Source organism: Hordeum vulgare, chromosome 7H (assembly GCF_904849725.1).
Source record: "Hordeum vulgare subsp. vulgare chromosome 7H, MorexV3_pseudomolecules_assembly, whole genome shotgun sequence".
Taxonomy (NCBI): Eukaryota; Viridiplantae; Streptophyta; class Magnoliopsida; order Poales; family Poaceae; genus Hordeum; species Hordeum vulgare.
The window spans coordinates 194101163-194107463 of NC_058524.1; positions in this window are offsets into that span (position 1 = coordinate 194101163).

The window sequence follows — 6301 nt, forward strand, 5'->3', positions numbered from 1 at the left end:
TTCTTTCACCGAGTGAATCGTTTCGAACTTTACCGAATGAATTGTGACTGACTTTTCATTTTTCTCTCGCACAGAATTCTACGTGGATTTTGACAAGGAGACTGAAGAGGTGGAGCCGTATATGGACCCCTCCAGGTCACCTGTTTTAGATTCCATGGTTGTAGATATGTTTCGTCTCAACGCTCGCCTCTTGAAGGTCTAGGGATATGTTGCCCGACTGCGAGCTGTGGTGGGGAAGATTGACAAGGAGATGTGTCGAGAAAACACTTTCTAGACTGATCTATAGTCTGTAATGAGTTGCTTGGACCAGATTCCCAACAGGGTGCATGCATGGAAGAAGTCTGCTGCATGATCTGGAGTTGACGTGACCCTTTCGCTCGTACGGGTCCATTGCAAAGAAGCTAGGGAAGATAAGTTGAAGGCGCTCCAAGTGGCTAACACGAAGAAGCTCCAGTTTGAAGATTTCATGGAGACCTTCATCGATGCGGCGACTCGCATCGCTGATGGGATCGACCTTGATACCTTTGTTGAGCATGCGAGTCCTTGTGAGCCTTGAGAAGGAACTTTGATTACGGTCCAAATTTTAATTCACCTCGGTATACCGAGTGTTACTGTATCCATTAAAACTTCGTTTGGGTGTTGAACCCGAGTACTTTCGTCTGGATGGACGACTTTAATACGTGCCGGATTTCGTCAAATTTACCTGCATTTGGCTGAGTTTGTTTGGTTTTTTGAATGTTCTCGAGTGAATAGGTTGCTATTCATTCGGTAAGGTTTTTAACTTAGGCGATTGATTCGCGGATAAGCCCCGAGTGAAAGGATTGCTCTTCACTCGGAGTAATTTCTATGTGTAGGTGAAGACTGGTTCACAACTAAGCATCCGAGTGAATAGGTTGCTATTCACTCGGAAGGGTTTTTCACTTAGGCGAAAACATGTTCGCAACTAAGCCCCCGAGTGAAAGGATTGCTCTTCACTCGGAGTATATTCTATACTTAGGCGAAGACTAGTTCGCAGCTAAGCATCCGAGTGAATAGGTTGCTATTCACTCGGAAGGGTTTTTAACTTAGGCAAAAATTTGTTCACAGCTAAGCCCCTGATTGAGAGGATTGCTCTTCACTCAGAGTATATTCTATACTTAGGCGAAGACTGGTTTGCAGCTAAGCATCTGAGTGAATAGGTTGCTATTCACTCGGAAGGGTTTTTAACTTAGGAGAAAACAAGTTCACAGCTAAGCACCCGAGTGACACGATTCCTCTTCAGTCAGAGTATATTCTATACTTAGGCGAAGACTGGTTCGCATCTAAGCATCCGAGTGAATAGGTTGCTATTCACTCGGAAGGGTTTTTAACTTGGGCAAAAACCTGTTCGCAACTAAGCCCCCGAGTGAGAGGATTGCTCTTCACTCGGAGTGTATTCTATACTTAGGCGAAGACTGGTTCGCAACTAAGCATCCGAGTGAGTAGGTTGCTATTCACTCGGAAGGGTTTTTAACTTAGGCGAAAACATGTTCGCAGCTAAGCCCCCGAATGAGAGGATTGCTCTTCACTCGGAGTATATTTTATACTTAGGCGAAGACTGGTTCTCAACTAAGCATCCGTGTGAATAGGTTGCTATTCACTCGGAAGGGTTTTTACCTTAGGCAAAAACAAGTTCGCAGCTAAGCCCCCGAGTGAGAGGATTGCTCTTCACTTGGAGTATATTCTATACTTATCCGAAGACTGTTTCGCAGCTAAGCATCCGAGTGAATAGGTTGCAATTCACTCGGAAGGGTTTTTAACTTAGGCTAAAACATGTTCGCAGCTAAGCCCCCGAGTGAGAGGATTGCTCTTTACTCGAAGTATATTTTGGGTGTGAAACTGCTCGATCGGAATCGACACAAATTGTAGAATTTAGGACTTTGACAAGCAACATTGTTCAGCAAACTCTCTTATTACATCAATCCCACTGGTTGTCAAGCATAAAAACGTCGGAGCAGATCCGCATTCCAAGCACGGGGTTCATCGGCTCTCTTCTTGAGGTTGTAAAGATGGTAGGCTCCATTGTTCAGTACCTTAGTGATGACGAATGGTCCTTCCCACGTAGGGGCTAGCTTATGAGGTCTCTGTTGATCCACTCGGAGCACCATATCGCCTTCATGGCACACCCGACTCCTCACATGCCTTGCATGGAAGCGACGAAGATCTCGTTGGTATACAGTTGACGAATTAAAGCCAGTTCGCTCTCCTCCTCCAAGAGATCCACTCCGTATTGCCACGCCTGTTCAGCCTCAACTTCTGAATACAAATCCACACGGGGAGCATTATCAAGGAGATCACTCGACAAGACAGCTTCAGCTCCATACACCAAGAAGAAAGGTGTGCGTCGAGTCGACCGGTTAGGAGTTGTTCTTAAGCCCCACAAAATAGATGGTAGTTCAGTTATCCAGGCTTCAGCTGCATGTTCCAAATCCCGCATGAGTCGTGGTTTCAGCCCTTGAAGGATAAGGTCGTTTGCCCGCTCAGCTTGTCCATTGGTTTGGGGGTGTGCGACGGACGGATAATCCACCCGAGTGCCTTGAGCAGAGCAAAAGCGCATGAATTCCTCTGAATCGAAGTTGGAACTATTGTGTGTTATGATGCTGTGAGGAACTATGTACCGAAATGTTATATCTCTCACGAACTTTATGGCAGTGCACGAGTCCAACTTCTTTATCGGCTTGGCTTCAATCCATTTGGTAAACTTGTCGACTGCAACAAGCAAATGTGTGAATCCACTATGACCTGTTCAGAAGAGGCCGACCATGTCCAAACCCCAAACAACAAATGGAGAGACGAGTGGGATGGTCTTCAAGGCACACGCAAGCTTGTGAGACAAGTTAGAATAGATTTGGCAACATTTGCGGTGATCAACGATATCTTTAGCCATCTCATTAGCATGTGGCCAGAAGAACCCAGCTCGGTATGCTTTCGCAACAATGGCCCGAGAGGACGCATGATGACCAGAGGTTCCCGAGTGAATTTCTTCCACGATTAGTCGGCCCTCCTCAGGGGAGATGCACCATTGAGCTACGCCGGTAACACTTTCTCTGTAAAGCTGATCGCCCATCAAAGTAAAAGCCTTCGATCTACGAACAATCTGCTTAGCTTCATCTTCGTCTTCAGGGATTTCTCTTCTCAGGATGTACGCAATGTATGGTACTGTTCACTCGGGCGTGATCACCAGAATTTCCATAACTAAATCAACCACTGTCGGGACGTCAATCTCAGTCGGATTGGAGGTGCTTATCAGTTGCGAGGGCTTTTCAGTGAAAGGACCCTCTTACACCAAAGGAGCATGTAAGTGTTCCAGGAACACATTGCTGGGGACAGGTTTCCGAGTGGATCCAATCTTGGCCAGTTCATCAGCTGGTTGGTTTTTCAATCAGGGAACGTGATGGAGCTCCAGACCTTCAAACTTCTAAAGTTTCCTTACTACATTGCAATATCCAGTCCTGGCGGGGTTTCTGACATCCCATTCCTTCATCACTTGATTGACCACCAAATCTGAGTCGCCGTATACCATCAGGCGTCGGACGCCGAGGGCGATGGCCATACACAACCCGTAGAGGAGGGATTCATATTCAACCTCCTTGTTGGAGGAAGCAAAATGAATCTGGAGAACATAGTTGAGCTTGTCGCCTTTTGGGGACACCAATACCACACCAGCACCGGACCCATTTAACATTTTGGAGCCATCAAAGAACATTGTCTAGTGTGCCGAGTGAATTTGAGCTAGCTGTTGTTGTTCCACCCACTCGGCCATGATCGGCAAGGGCGTGTGACTTGATAGCTTTCTTTGCCTCAAATTTGATGTCAAAATATAACAAATCAATGGCCCGTTTAGCCACACGACATGATGCGTCACAATTGTGAAGAATCTCTCACAGTGGAGCATCACTGACGATTGATATAGAATGATCTTGAAAGTAGTGCGCCACCTTCTTCATTGATAAATATATTCCATAAAGGAGCTTATGGTAATGAGGATACCTTTGCTTCGAAGGGGTCAATACTTCAGAAATGTAATAGACTAGCGCTGGACCTTGTAAGCTTTGCCGCCTTCTTCTCGTTCGACGGTCAGAACTGTGTTGACAACTTGATTGGTAGCTGTGGTGTATAAGAGCAAGGGTTCTTTGCTACGCGGAGCAACAAGCACTGGCTGGGTGGAAAGTAGGTCTTATAGCTCAACAAATGCTGCTTCTGCCTCGTCATTCTACTCGAACACATTTGATTTCTTCATGAGTTGGTATAAAGGCAATGCCTTCTCACTGAGACGAGAGATGAACTAACTCAATGCCGCTAGATAGCGTGTGAGCTTCTGGACATCGTGCACCCGCACAGGGCTTTGCATCCGAACGATGGCGCCGATCTTCTTGGGGTTGACATCGATCCCATGTTCAGAAACAAGGAAACCGAGTAACTTATCGCCAGGGACTACGAAAGTGCACTTAGCTGGGTTCAATTTGATGTCATACTTCCTTAGGTTGGCGAATGTTTCTTATAGGTCAATCAACAGGTCGGAACCTTTGTGAGACTTGACCACAATATCATCCATGTATGCTTCGATGTCCCGACTGATTTGATCAAGCAGGCATTGCTGGATCATATGCATGAAAGTGGCGCTGGCATTCTTCAAACCAAAATGCATGGTGATATAACACAAACACCTGAAAGGGGTGATCAAGGCCGTTTTTATTTCATTTGTGCCAAACAGACGGATCTGATGGTAGCGAGAATAAGAATCAAGAAAAGATAAATGCTCACACCCCAAAGTCAAATCAACAATTTGATCAATGCGGGGGAGCAGAAAGTGATCTTTCGGGCAGACCTTATTGATGTTCTTGAAATCGATACACATACGAAGGGACTTGTCCTTCTTGGGGACGATGACGACATTCACGAGCCACTCGGAGTGGTAGACCTCGCGTATGAACTTCGCCTCCAAGATTCGCGACACCTCTTCGCTGATTGATTTTCTCTTTTCAGCAGCAGACCGATGCAAAAACTCTCTGACAGGCTTTGCCTTCGGATCCACTCTCAGTCGGTGGTCAGCCAGTTCCCTAGGTACACTCGACATGTCAGCAGGCTTCCATGCAAAGATGTCCCAGTTCTCACAGAGGAACTGAAAGAGCTTGGCTTCCTATTTGTTGTCGAGTGTTGTGGAGATGTTGGTCGGAGCAGCATTAGGATTTGTCGGGTGGATGTTCACTGGTTTGACTTTGCCTGCCGACTAAAAAGCGGACTCAGAAGCGGGCTTCTTGGAGTGCATCAGGTCGGCAGGGTCAGCATTCTTCCGATATTCCTCCTGTTCGACCACAACCATCTGTTGATTAGCAATTTTAGAGCCTTGTTGCAAGCACTCTTTGGCTCTCTGTCGATTGCCTGTGACTGTGATGAATCCCTTGGGCCCTGGCATCTTCATCTTCACGTACACGTAACATGATGATACGTCCATTTTGCATCATGCTTTTATGTTGATATTTAGCGCTTTATGGGCTGTTATTACACTTCACGGTACAATACTTATGCCTTTTCTCTCTTATTTTTGCAAGGTTTACATGAAGAGGGAGAATGCCGGCAGCTGGAATTCTGGCCTGAAAAAGGAGCAAGTTTGAGATACCTATTCTGCGCAACTCCAAAAGCCGTGAAAATCAACGAGGATTTATTTTGGAATTTATAAAAAATACTGGGCCAAAGAAGTACCAGAGGGGAGCCAGCAGGAGGCCACAAGCCTGTTAGGCATGACCTACCCCCCTGGCCGCGCCTAGGGGGCTTGTGGGCTCCCTGTTGGCCCTTTGGCTCCCCTCTTTTGCTATAAGGAGGGTTTCGTTCCATAAAAAATCAGTAGGAGGCTTTCGGGAGGAATCGCCGCCGCCACGAGGCGGAACTTGAGCAGAACCAATCTAGAGCTTCAGCAGGGTCGTCCTGCCGGGGAAACTTCCCTCCCGGAGGGGGAAATCGTCGCCATTGTCATCATCAACACTCCTCTCATCGGAGGGGACTCATCACCATCAACATCTTCATCAGCACCATCTCATCTCCAAACCCTAGTTCATCTCTTGTACCCAATCTCCGTCTCGCGACTCCGATTGGTACCTGTAAGGTTGCTAGTAGTGTTAATTACTCTTTGTAATTGATGCTAGTTGGATTACTCGGTGGAAGATTATATGTTCAGACCCTTGATGCTATTTAATACCTCTCTGGTCATGAATATTATTATGCTTTGTGAGTAGTTACTTTTGTTCCTGAGGACATGGGATAAGTCATACTATAAGTAGTCATG